The sequence below is a fragment of the Amphiura filiformis genome, chromosome 9 (genome assembly GCF_039555335.1).
Source record: "Amphiura filiformis chromosome 9, Afil_fr2py, whole genome shotgun sequence".
In the NCBI taxonomy this organism is placed as follows: Eukaryota; Metazoa; Echinodermata; class Ophiuroidea; order Amphilepidida; family Amphiuridae; genus Amphiura; species Amphiura filiformis.
This window is the reverse complement of record NC_092636.1, coordinates 32,749,444-32,761,496: the sequence shown is the minus strand read 5'-3', so window position 1 is coordinate 32,761,496 and position 12,053 is coordinate 32,749,444. Positions and strand designations below refer to the sequence as shown.

The 12,053-nt window shown below is 35.9% G+C and overlaps 1 pseudogene; it reads left to right on the top strand.

Moving 5' to 3' along the window:
* LOC140160890 (sodium- and chloride-dependent glycine transporter 1-like) overlaps positions 1–11,754 on the top strand; it is a 61,173-nt pseudogene extending 49,419 nt beyond the window's left edge.
* Positions 11,755–12,053: the final 299 nt, after the last annotated feature.

Here is a 12,053-nt window from a genome sequence, read left to right as displayed (position 1 = left end):
AAAAAATTAAGATAACATAATATTCAATAAATTTGCAATGTACAAATTTCTATCAAAATTGCGGTCAAAAATACTATTCCAATTCAAAATTACTAAGACTTGAATAGCGAGGTCACCGCCGGGGTCAGAGATCAGGATCGAGGTTACACTCACATTGATACGCATTGGTCACATGTCCAGAAAATTTTCCTGTGAAAATTTACCTTTTAATGTTGACTGGTAATGTAAAGTCCACTGTAATGGTTTTGTTTGTAATATTATTTTGAAGGTATGGAAGTCAGCTGCTAACCAGGTCTTTATTTCCTTTGGTGCTGGATGGGGAGGAATTCACACACTAGCCAGTTACAATAAATTCCACAATAACTGCTATAGGTGAGTAGACATTATTTGTTGGATTTGTTGACATGGTTTTCATAATAAGGCATTTTATTATTTTTTGTTTTTATGCATTTATTTATGCATTTATGTAAATTAGGTCTCTATTATTAACATGATTAATCTGTATAAAATACACTCAGACAATTTCCTAATGATCCACCTTAACACCAGGCCTTATTAAACAAAAGTGCAATTATTGGGTGTTTACTTATATAAAACAGGTAAAACACATACCAACTTTAAAAAGTTGCCATATCAAACTATTTGATTTTATTTTACAGGAATTACAAATTAATGAAACCCAATCAAAATATCTTTCTTTTCCCCTTTTTTTCTCTCCCCATGCATTCTAGAGATGTTTTGCTGGTTTCTATATCCTGTGCTATGACAAGTATATTTGCGGGTTTTGTCATCTTTTCTGTCATAGGATTTATGGCTCACGATTCAAATCTCAAAATAGAAGATGTCGTTGCTGGAGGTAGTAATAATAATAATGATAATAATAATAATAATAACAATAGCTGGAGGTAGTAATAATAATAATAATAATAACAACAATAACAATAACATTAACAATAATAACAATAACATTAACAATAATAATATGGTATTTTGTTAATGCGCCAAAATCTACCTATGGGATGGTGCTCACTGCAAACATAATGCCTCTAAACGAGGGGTTTGTTTTGATGAAAGAAGACAAGAGGCAGATACTCTTCACCAAAACATTATTTTGAGTTTGAGCAAGTATATCTGATACAGGCAGCTGTACAATAAATACCATATTAAATATTGTAAGATCAATCTATTGGAATGCTATTGTGGAGGGTTTGGCTTTAGTATCTTTTGTCAAAAAACCCTTGTTTAAAGGCCTATATGCTTAAAGACAGAATTCTACGGTATGTGATGTCTACTCTTTAATCCAATCACAGATAATAAATATTAATTATGTGGACTGCAAATGCACTGAAATTACAATTGCACTAGAATTACAGCAATTCGGACAGAGGTCAAAAGTTAATGTATTTCATTGTCATCTGGTATAAGCATTTCTGGTCATTCATTTTGTTTGATCCAAGTTAGTTTTGGTTGTCAGGCTGGTCACTACTCGATTTGTTTCGATTTGTTTCTTTTCATGCTTGCTTTGCTGATTTTTTTTTGGATATTCTTAGGGTCCAAACAAGACAAGCAATTTAGATCATTATTTTTAATATCATGTAGAAATTTATTTCACAGATATTGTTGGCTTACTTCAATAGTGATCTGTGCAAAGTTTCACTCAGTTTTATCTTTGATGTGGATAAATTTGCTTAGGCCAAAAAAAAAGGTTTGTCTCAAAGCTTGCGCGCGCGTTTGTAAAATCGCACAAATTTGACAATTTTTTTAGTTTTTTTCGGAAAAATTGGGCAAGAATCAAGACTTTTTCTCAAAATACCATGAAAAAGTCGGAATAAAAAAATAAAAAATCGCATTTAGCATTTGTTTTTAAATTTCTCGTGAGCTTTGAGACAAACCTTTTTTTTTTGCCCTTATATGCATGTTCACTTTGTGATAACAGGTTTTTTAGCTTGGTGCAATTAGACTTTTCTGTAATAACTGCCCATACACATTGGATCATTTCTACATTCTATTATTTTACACATGTAAAATATGACACCTGGCAGCTATTGCTGATAGGGCATTCTTGTCTGTTATTGTATTATCTGAGTCATTAGAAGTGAACCAATCTGCCGCAATTACAGCCATAATTGTAACATTCCCATAAGATATAGAATTGTATTTCTTTCCACAAAATGTTACTTTAAATTTCACATTCAGATGTGTCCCAATTTCATTAGGAAATGAATTTGGAGAAAACCTTCTGTTAATAAAATACTATGCTGAGCCACCAGCCTCGGTGGCTCACGCTCCAGTAATTTCAGATGATTGAGCTCAGTATAATACATCAAAGAATGTCTTCCAATTCATAAAAACAAATAGATAATCAGCTTATCAGATTAAAAGCTTAGAGGGAAGGTCTTGCTGCTCAGCGAGTGTTTGTAATTATCAGAAGGTTTTCTCCAAATTCATTCTCTAATGTGATTTTGGCCTGAACAGATGAGGCCATACAAACAAAATCGCTATATTTTCATACCAGGGCATATGTTGCCAATATCGAACTGATATTTTGATTGTAATAATTAAACATCTTATTCAGGCATTTTATTCAAAATCTCAGATTTTGTCAAAATGACAGCACCTAAGATTTTTGCACGGTATGTTATTTTACTAAAGTACAATACAATCGTGTAGAAATCAGAATTGTGAAAAATATTGAGGGGGTCCTCCACAGCAAATGTTACAAAATTGCTTTAAATGAATTATAAAGTTAACATGCATGAACATTTCATGAATATCGTGAGTGACACAGATTCACAAATTTTCATGTTCACCTATATTACTTTTTCCTATAGCCCTTTTAAATTTCATGCCACAAAAGTAAGGTTTTTTAAAGTACAAAAATTTGGTGCTATTTCCTATTTTGTGTGTGTTTTTTTCCAGGTCCAGGTCTAGCATTTATAGCCTATCCAGAAGCCATTTCTAGGATATGGTGCCCGCAACTGTGGGCATTTTTATTCTTCTTTATGCTGCTAACTCTTGGACTAGATAGTCAGGTACGTTTCATGTTCCCACTATAACGGGAGTCAAGAAGTAGTTGATTTATTAGTCTGGTCTTGTTTTGAGTTCACAGAACTTATTTAACTTTTTTTTTAGAATTCAGCATCTGTCAAAGATATTAATCTTGCCTGTCCCAGGAGCAAAGTAGGCCTACCCATCCAAAAAGATGTGTGGTTGAGTGCAGGGTCTTAGCTAGAAATTGGGGGTTGCCCGTCATTTGAATAAAATTGCTTGTCCTAATTTGACCTTTAAAACATTTACCAGATGTCTATAGCCCATTGGGGGTTCAAAGAGTAAAAATATGTGCTGATATGGCCTTGTTCTACAAATTGGGCCTATTAAAAAGGTCAATTAGCTTCTCAACACATACAATTTATAATAGCATCTGCCATAGGCATTAATTTTGCCCATCCCAGGAGCAAACTCCCCGTCTAAAATGACGGCCAGACGGGTGGCTAGCTAAGACCCTGGTTGAGTGGCTAGCTAAGACACTGATGGACTTTAAAAGCTGACCCTTTAAACAGGTATTTTCTCAGGGCTTCCATAATGCCCTAATTACATTAGTCATGTTAGTACCACTAAAACAGTGAAGTACAATCATGTATTTTGCAATTTTTTGATGCTTCAAACACCTATTTTTACGGTTTTTTAACATTTTTGATGTCAAGATCCTGTCAAAAAATAAAATAAATAAATAAATAAATAAATAAAAAAAAACCCAAAAAACACAGGTAGTAGTATGAGGGTCAGTAGCGGGACTATGTGTTAAGTCTATGGGGGGTCATTATAGGAAATCGATTTTTTTTCCGGTAGATCGTGGGTCATTATAGGAACTCTAATTAATAAAAGATAGAATGGTTGAACATTTTTCCTATACATGAACTAATGAAGATCGTGGGTCAGTATAGGAAATCAAGTGAATATGTGTCTGCAGTGAAGTTTGATGATAAGAATTAATTCTATAAACAAAAGTTAATAAGCCCTGGGGTTTAGGTCTGGAAAGAGGTAAACAGTGGATGAGGCGTATGTATGGGAGAGGAGTGAAGTAAAGGTACACATGTTTGCCCAGAAGTGATCAATGATGTCTTTGGTGGTGTATGTATAGCCTGGGGGGTCACTCCCATTGTGGCCTGTACACCATTCGCGATAATCAACTTTTGAAAAGCACCCTAAACAAGGATTTGACCCTTGGCTAAAGCGATACCTTACGCGACTGCTTTCACACCCTAAACGGGATTTTATTCCTTGCATCAAATTTCATACCCTAAATTTCATTTCAGCAGATAGCAATTGCAATTTGGCTACCCTTTTTTCTAATTTTTCATGTTTTTGACAACCTAAACACGATACACACGTATCGTGCCTACCCACGAAAAACTACACTTTTTCCTCGTTTTTATTATCGCGGATGGTGTACAGGCCACAATGGGAGTGAACCCCCCGGGATGTATTGTATAGTAGGAATGAAGAGGCCCAGATTTAAGAAGAGGGAATGTTTTATTTCAAATGAATAATAATATCAAAAACCTTTATAATTACTTTAAAAAGAATAATAATTATGAACAACATTTATATGTTAGTCGAATAACTATAATGATCCAGTTGAAAAGTAGGGTATGGTGTGATCGTTGTCCAACTTATTTAAAGTATCACGTTTTAAGCTGGGAAAACGTGGGGGAAAACCAAAATATCCTCCTATTATAGGGGTGATAGCGACGCAATAAGTGACGTCCAGTTTCTATTTGTAGATCAATGTGGGAAAAGTCAGAGATTAAGACAAGTAAAATTTGTTCCTATATCTTATATCGTTCAAATATAATCGATATGACGCAATAAGTAACATTAGTACAAATAAAAATGATGTAATACAAATGATGACGACATGGGCAAGTCTGAACAAGTATGAATGACATAATACAAATGACGTCATGGAAATGTGTGAGGAAATGGCATATGCATAATAATACATCTCTAGATGGACCCGCCTCAATCTCCTCATCTTCCTCTTGTTGGAAAAGTCCGTCAAATTTGGTTTAATATATGTTTAACCAACACCCTTTTGATTGCTTTGTGTATGTTCATGCCTTTATCTGTCTTCTCTTCGACGTCATCTACAATTTCTTGATGAGTGTCGTCATCTTGTAGGTGCACGTCGTATGACAAATATGTCAAGTAGCAGTCAAAAGAGTTGTGTTTAACTGCCCACAATGCGCCGGTGACGGGAAACTCAAATTCAACTTTCATTCTCGAAATTACGGAAATTTCCACTTTTTGCAGCAACTTTGCGCAAAAATTGTTGATTTTCCTCCTTGAAATTCATTTTGCCCCCCTGAAAAAATTCTTGGCACTGCCACTGCCCATGTGAAGCCCACCCTTCACCTCCCAGGGGACTGTACCCAGGGGACTGTGTGAAGAACTTTGTTGATCAGGGAAGGTGAGCTAAGGCAAATTATATTAGTATAAATTCTTATATTAACTTTGGTCTCTTGATATTCCTACCACAGTTTGTTACCTTGGAAACACTTATCACTGCAGTCATTGATGAAATTGATGCCCACAAACCAGGAGTGAGGAGATACAAACAGTGGGTCATCCTTGTCACATGTTTAATAATGGCATTACTTGGTTTACCAATGGTTACTCAGGTAAGGCAATTTTACCAGGGCCCTGACTGTGAAACTTTATAACTTCATACTGGTTAATTAAACTTTATACTGGTTATTGTTAAACTTTATACTGTTTATTAATTGTTTGTACTGGTTATGTTTTGTATCGAGGACACGGTGGCTCAGTGGTTACGGCCTTGGACTCATAATCTGAGAGCATGCTCAACGTGTGTGGGTTCGAGTCCCCGTCCCAGCACCGTGTTGCGCCCTTGGGTAAGGCACTTTGCCTCACTTGCCTCACCCCACCCAGGTGCAATGGGAAGCTGGTATAGGAGGGGTAGTGCCATTGTAGGCAGCAAACGTGGTTCTGACATATTCTAATGACAGCGGAATAAATGTAAAGTGCTTTGAGGCTGTTTACGGCACTGATAAAGTGCTATATAAATATCTACATTTATTTATGGTATGAAGCCTGAAAACAAAACACCAGGTGCCAAAAATTGATACATTCTTGCAGGCTGCCATTGGGATGTTAGCTATGGTTGCTAGCGATTGTCACCAACTTGCCCATTTTGCATACTCTGGCTATTACATTTAAGCATAAAACACTGATTTGTATTAATTTGTGTGCAATTGATAGATTTTCACATCTGATATTTTCAGTCACCATACTCCCTCTGTTTGTTATCTCCCCAAGTGGACTACTTACTTTGGGTTGCGGTTAAGATTCTTAACAAAGGACTCTATGGCCTAACTAAAATTGGCCATGATGTAATGCACCTTTAAATGGTTCTGGCTTGTGATTGGTCGCCCAGATCTCACTATTGTTTAAATCCTCCAGGCACGTGCCATTACCATTAACTACATCGCACCAGTACACAACAATCTATGGAATTTTATGCACGTTTGTGGTGGCATGAAAGTTGAACCATGGTGCATGGACGTACATTTAGCATATCATGCACTACCGTGCTTAGTACCTGTGGTTAAATTGGATTGATAAACAAGTATGAGTGACAGTGTGTTTTAGAGACCAAAGTCCCAGGGTTAAGTTCTGCTTAACATCCAATGTACATAGTCAGATTTTTTACTCGGGCTTTCGCAATCAATAAACTGCTAGATTCCAAAATCAGAATTGTTTAGTATTGAAGTGAGCCATTATAATTATGCAAGATATGTTGCATTCGATAACTTTTATTGTCACTAATCATCTAATTATATAAACTCTTTATGACCATTTTACTATTGAACACTTTAATTTTAACACGTTTAATAAACATCAGTATAATTTTGAGTTCAACGGAATGCGTTCATCATAATTAAATAATAATAACATATTTTTATCAAAATTCGACCATGGCATAGTCTAGCACCCACGAAACATAGTTGAGGAGACAAATTATTATAATGACCACAAAACTTCGTAAAATATGTTGCTTTTTAAGGGCTGGGGTATGAACGTTTGGACAGTATTTATTTTGGGACATTAGAGCACATCAGACATGTCGATTGCATGCTGAATACTGAAGAATGTCATTCTGATATCAAATAATTTTGAATTTTGAAATTCGCAATTTAATACACATTTTATGGCAAATCATTAAAATTGATATTTTTGATATTTAACAGTACTTGAAGTAAACTTTATAAATCTGATGATTTATACTTAAAGTGTATGTAGGTGGGTTGAAAAGTCGACGATCAATTGAAAATTTTGACCTTTCAGTATTGAAGATATGGATTTTTTTCCCAAAACACCAAAAAAAAATTAGGCCTTTTGGGGGAAAAAATCCCATATCTTCAATATGAAAGCTCAAAATTTTCAATTGACCGTCGGCTTTTCCTCCCCTGCTACATACACTTTAAGAATATATCATTAGATTTATATAATTTACTTCGAGGACTGTTATATATCAAAATTCGGAAAATATCAAATTTTTATAATTTGTCATAAAATTTGTATTATATTGTGATTTTCAAAAATGAAAATTATTTGATATCAGAAAGACATGCTTCAGTATTCAGAATACAATTCGATAGGTCTGAGGTGCTCTCATGTGCCACAAAAAATACTATCGAAACGCAATAAACGCTCATTTTAGATCCCTTAAATAACTGTAGTTGTAAAATTGTACATAACAACTTTTTCTTTGTTTTTCTTTTTCCAGGGTGGTATCTATGTAATGACATTATTTGACTGGTATTCAGCAGGCTTCAGTCCAATGCTTCTTGCATTGATTGAAATTCTTATCATTTCTTATGCATATGGTAAGTCAGACTGTGTATAGTTTGTCTTGTCTTGTAACGCCATGTTGGATTTCACAGTGGCAGTTTTGAATCCGTGCACCAGTCTAATCCTGTGGTGCGATACATATGCGTAGAAATGCGATTTGTTAATATGCTGGCGGCGTAACTGTGAAAACGCTCTGATAAGAATCCGCTATTGCAAAATCCAAGATGGAGTTACTCTCAACTTGAGACGAGGTAGACTACAGACTCTCATTCATCTGGGTATGTTGAAATTAAGATTGAATTCCAACCAGACGTTGGTTTGATGGACAAACCAACGTTGTGACTGAATGCATCTATAACAAAAGTTACCGGTTCTCAAGGTTTTTTGATTTGATTTGATTTGTTCGGGTTTTGACAACCCTGGATAACCCAAGAAAGCCTCTATTGAAGCTTATTTCCATTGGGGTCCATTTGAACACTGGGACGGGTTGGGAACAGTCAGGGGTTAACACCCTACCCTTTTCGTAACTGACTGCGATATACATGTACAGGTATAGCTCTTTGTACACGGGACCGACGGCTTAACATCCCCTCCGAAGGACGGAGTACTTTCATGATTCATTTACCCAATTCTAAATTAATCATGGGGAGAACGGATGTCTGAATTTAATCTACAGATGTTGCCAATTAATTTCAGACATTTTTTTTCCAAGTCAATATCCCAGCAAATCTCAACCGCCGGGAATTGAACCCGGGACCTCGTGAACTAAAGGCAAGTACCCTAACCGTTAGACCATGCTCTCCCTCTTTGCATCACAACCCAGCTGAAGAACATTTTAAACCATCTACACTGTAAATCCCTAGCTGTATCACTTTTAAACACATTAGGCATTTAGCCAAATTGTTATTATTATCTACATGTACCTTTTTCAGAAAAAGGTTTCATATTTTGAAAATTATTCTCCAACGCATCACAAATCCAATATAAACTCAATACTGTCTCTTTGGTTTACAAGTTATCAGACTATGGGGGCGTTTCCCTCCCACAAACTTGAAGTTTGACTCTCACTGGTTACCTCCGGTCCCAGGGGGTTCACATGGGATATTATTTGGTATGCATGCTCATCACAAAAACGTTGGAAAAACAACAATTTTTGCGCCAAATTGCTGCAAAAAGTGGAAATTTCCGTAATTTCGAGTTTTTACTGGGTGGAAACTGGAGGGTCAAGAGGGTTGAATTTTGAACTGCTTGCATCGAGACAATGTCTTCAGGAAAAGGGGTACTTTTTAAGGGTAATCATGTTCAGATATTTACCCCCATTTCACTTCCATTCTCCCTGTCGCCACTGATGATTATGATGATTGTCACTACTAATTTGCAGGTACCAAGAGGTTTATGCAAGATGTCCATTCAATGTTGGGTTTCACACCATCAAGTTACTGGAGGTATTGCTGGATGGCTATAACTCCATTGGTGGTTGGTGTAAGTATTGGATTGTCTTAAAACTAGAGAGTAAAACAGTGACTTAAAGCATAGAAAAAAAATATTGATTGGCGTATTAGACCGCGTGTTAAATCTGACGGACCCTAAAAAGATGCCAACCCCAACCTTTTCATTACATACTCAGAAAAAAATCATAGTATGTGCATTTTTTGCACATCTTTTATAGAACACATTGATACCTTTAGAAACAAGCAGTTTAAAAAAAAGAAGAACAGGCAGTTTTGTTTTGTCCTGTTGCGCCAATCAAACAAAATTTGTTTTTATGCCCAAACTATTTTTCTGTGTTTTGATACATATTGGTATCAAAGAAAGTTTGAAACCAGTCTTGAAGACAGCCAACTAAACTGCCTACTAATGGTAGAGAACAGTTTATCTGAAATTTCAATTAATACATTACAAACAGTAATTACCGCCCCGCCCCATATTACAATAACTAAAAAATCTATGCATCTAGTCTTAGTGTAACTTGCAAATATGAAGCCATTTTAGTTCTGCCAATTTTGATACCTCATTTAGATAGATAGCTCAAAATTTGTAGCCACAGTGACTGTTTGAAGAAAGATTCAAAAGTTGCACTGAAAAGCTACTAATGCCAGTGTACCATTGCATTCTTTGCAAAACTGGTTTAAAATGATCTGCAGTGACCAGTGATGACCAGGCACTTAAGCAATAAAAACAATATTTTCAATGGGTTTAGGTACAACTTTTGAAAATGTATCTTCTTTATTCAAAGGGTCACCATGGCAAAAATTTTTTGGGCAATTAAGACAAATGAGGCATCAAAATTTGCATCACAAAAGTGGAATTTATTTCGCTATCTCAGTATTAAAATATGATGCATTTATTATTGTCTCGCAATAAAGGGGAGGGGGGATAAAAAACCACACACACACAAAGAGATTTGGGGTTTAAACATCTTTCTTTTATGCATTATTTATATATTTTGTTGATAATTCTGTGAGCATTTGGAATTTTTCAACTTGGAAATTTATCAGATTTCTTGTTGCAGATAATTTTAGTTAAATGTGTTCTGATTCTTGTTTTTCCCAGGTTATAATCATCTTCAGTTTTGTTGACTATTCTGCAGCTACTATGGGCAGCTATACGTACCCTCCCTGGGCTGAGGGTATAGGCTGGACTCTCACAATGACATCAATTCTTACTGTTATTGTATATGCAATTATTTACCTCATAAAAGTACCGAGTGGTAGTTTAACACAGGTATGTAGTATTCAGTGTCAATTACAAGGGGGTGTAAACCCGGGGGTGTAAACCATGGGTGTAAACCCGGGGGTGTAAACCCGGGGGTGTAAACCCGGGGGTGTAAACCCGGGGGTGTAAACTAAGATTTTTAAAAGTTTTTTACATGCCAAAATATATCTGATCAACTTTTCTTAAGTAGGAGAAAAAGAGGGTGCAATGATGGTTCTGGTTTTTTTGGACATCATGTATTGTGAACAAAAACAATACTTCCACCCTTGAGTAAGGCACTTTATCTCGATTACTCCTATAGTGATCCCCCTATAGCAACATTACATGGAGGAGTCTGGCCCCCCACTGATATCAAGTAAAGTTGAATTTGAAAATTTGAAACAGAAGTTGATATTTATTTGTTGTTTTGTGCTTTCAGCGTCTACGTCAATCTCTTAAACCAAGCTCAGCATGGGGTCCTGCTTTAAATGAGAATCGCATCACTGCCGGGTATGCCATACTTGCTGGGCAAAGTGATCCTGGTCTTGCAGATGAAGAAAAAACTAAGGAAACAAAGGAACAAATTGCACTGAATACAATGAACAAAGTGTAGGTCTGAAATCATAATTCTAACATATTATATTCATTATCAGGGGTTGAGCCAGGGGTCACATTCTTGCAGGTCTGGGCATCCTTTTTTGTTTTGGATGGTTTGGACTTTGGACCCTCTGGTTTGGACCCATTAAATTACAAGTTGAAAATGACCAATGGGTCCGATCAAAACTGCATGGAGCCCTTAAATTGTATGATACACAGAAGCTTACATTATATAAATCTTTTGCCAAGTTGAATGCTTTAAATTTTTGAACTTACGCTATACCTGGGTTATAAAACCCAGATAAAGTGACAAGCCGGGGGGACTCAAGTATTGTTTGTGTAGGGATGTGCCTTGAAAGTTGACCCATATTTGTACCAATTTTTCAAATTAGACCAATTTTTATACACAAGGCCCACATTTTGGCTAAATTTGACACAATTGTACAACATTTTTACCAAATTTGTTTTGAAATTTGCGCTCCAGTTCTGATAATATTGGGGTAATTTGTTTCGAAACATTTACCAATATTTAGTCCAAAATATATAATAAAAAACCAGTCAAAAAATAGGGACCCATTTGTATTGAGTACCCCCAGTGTGAGGGGAGTGGAAAGGTGATGAAATAAGGGTGAAAATGCATGAAATGTTAATAAATCTACTAGAAAAAGGTATACTATATTTATGCACTTTGGTAATGAAGGGATGAGCCAGGATGATACAGCACTATAAAACTGTATATCATGTAACACACACAATATATTGGTCTACATCCACTAGGCCCAAAGTTAGAGTCCAAAGTGTCCCAGTTTGAAAGTTTGCTATTGCCCTAAATCTAAACCTAACCCTAACTCTACACTCTAAGAAATTAAGGTTCTGAATAGAACCTT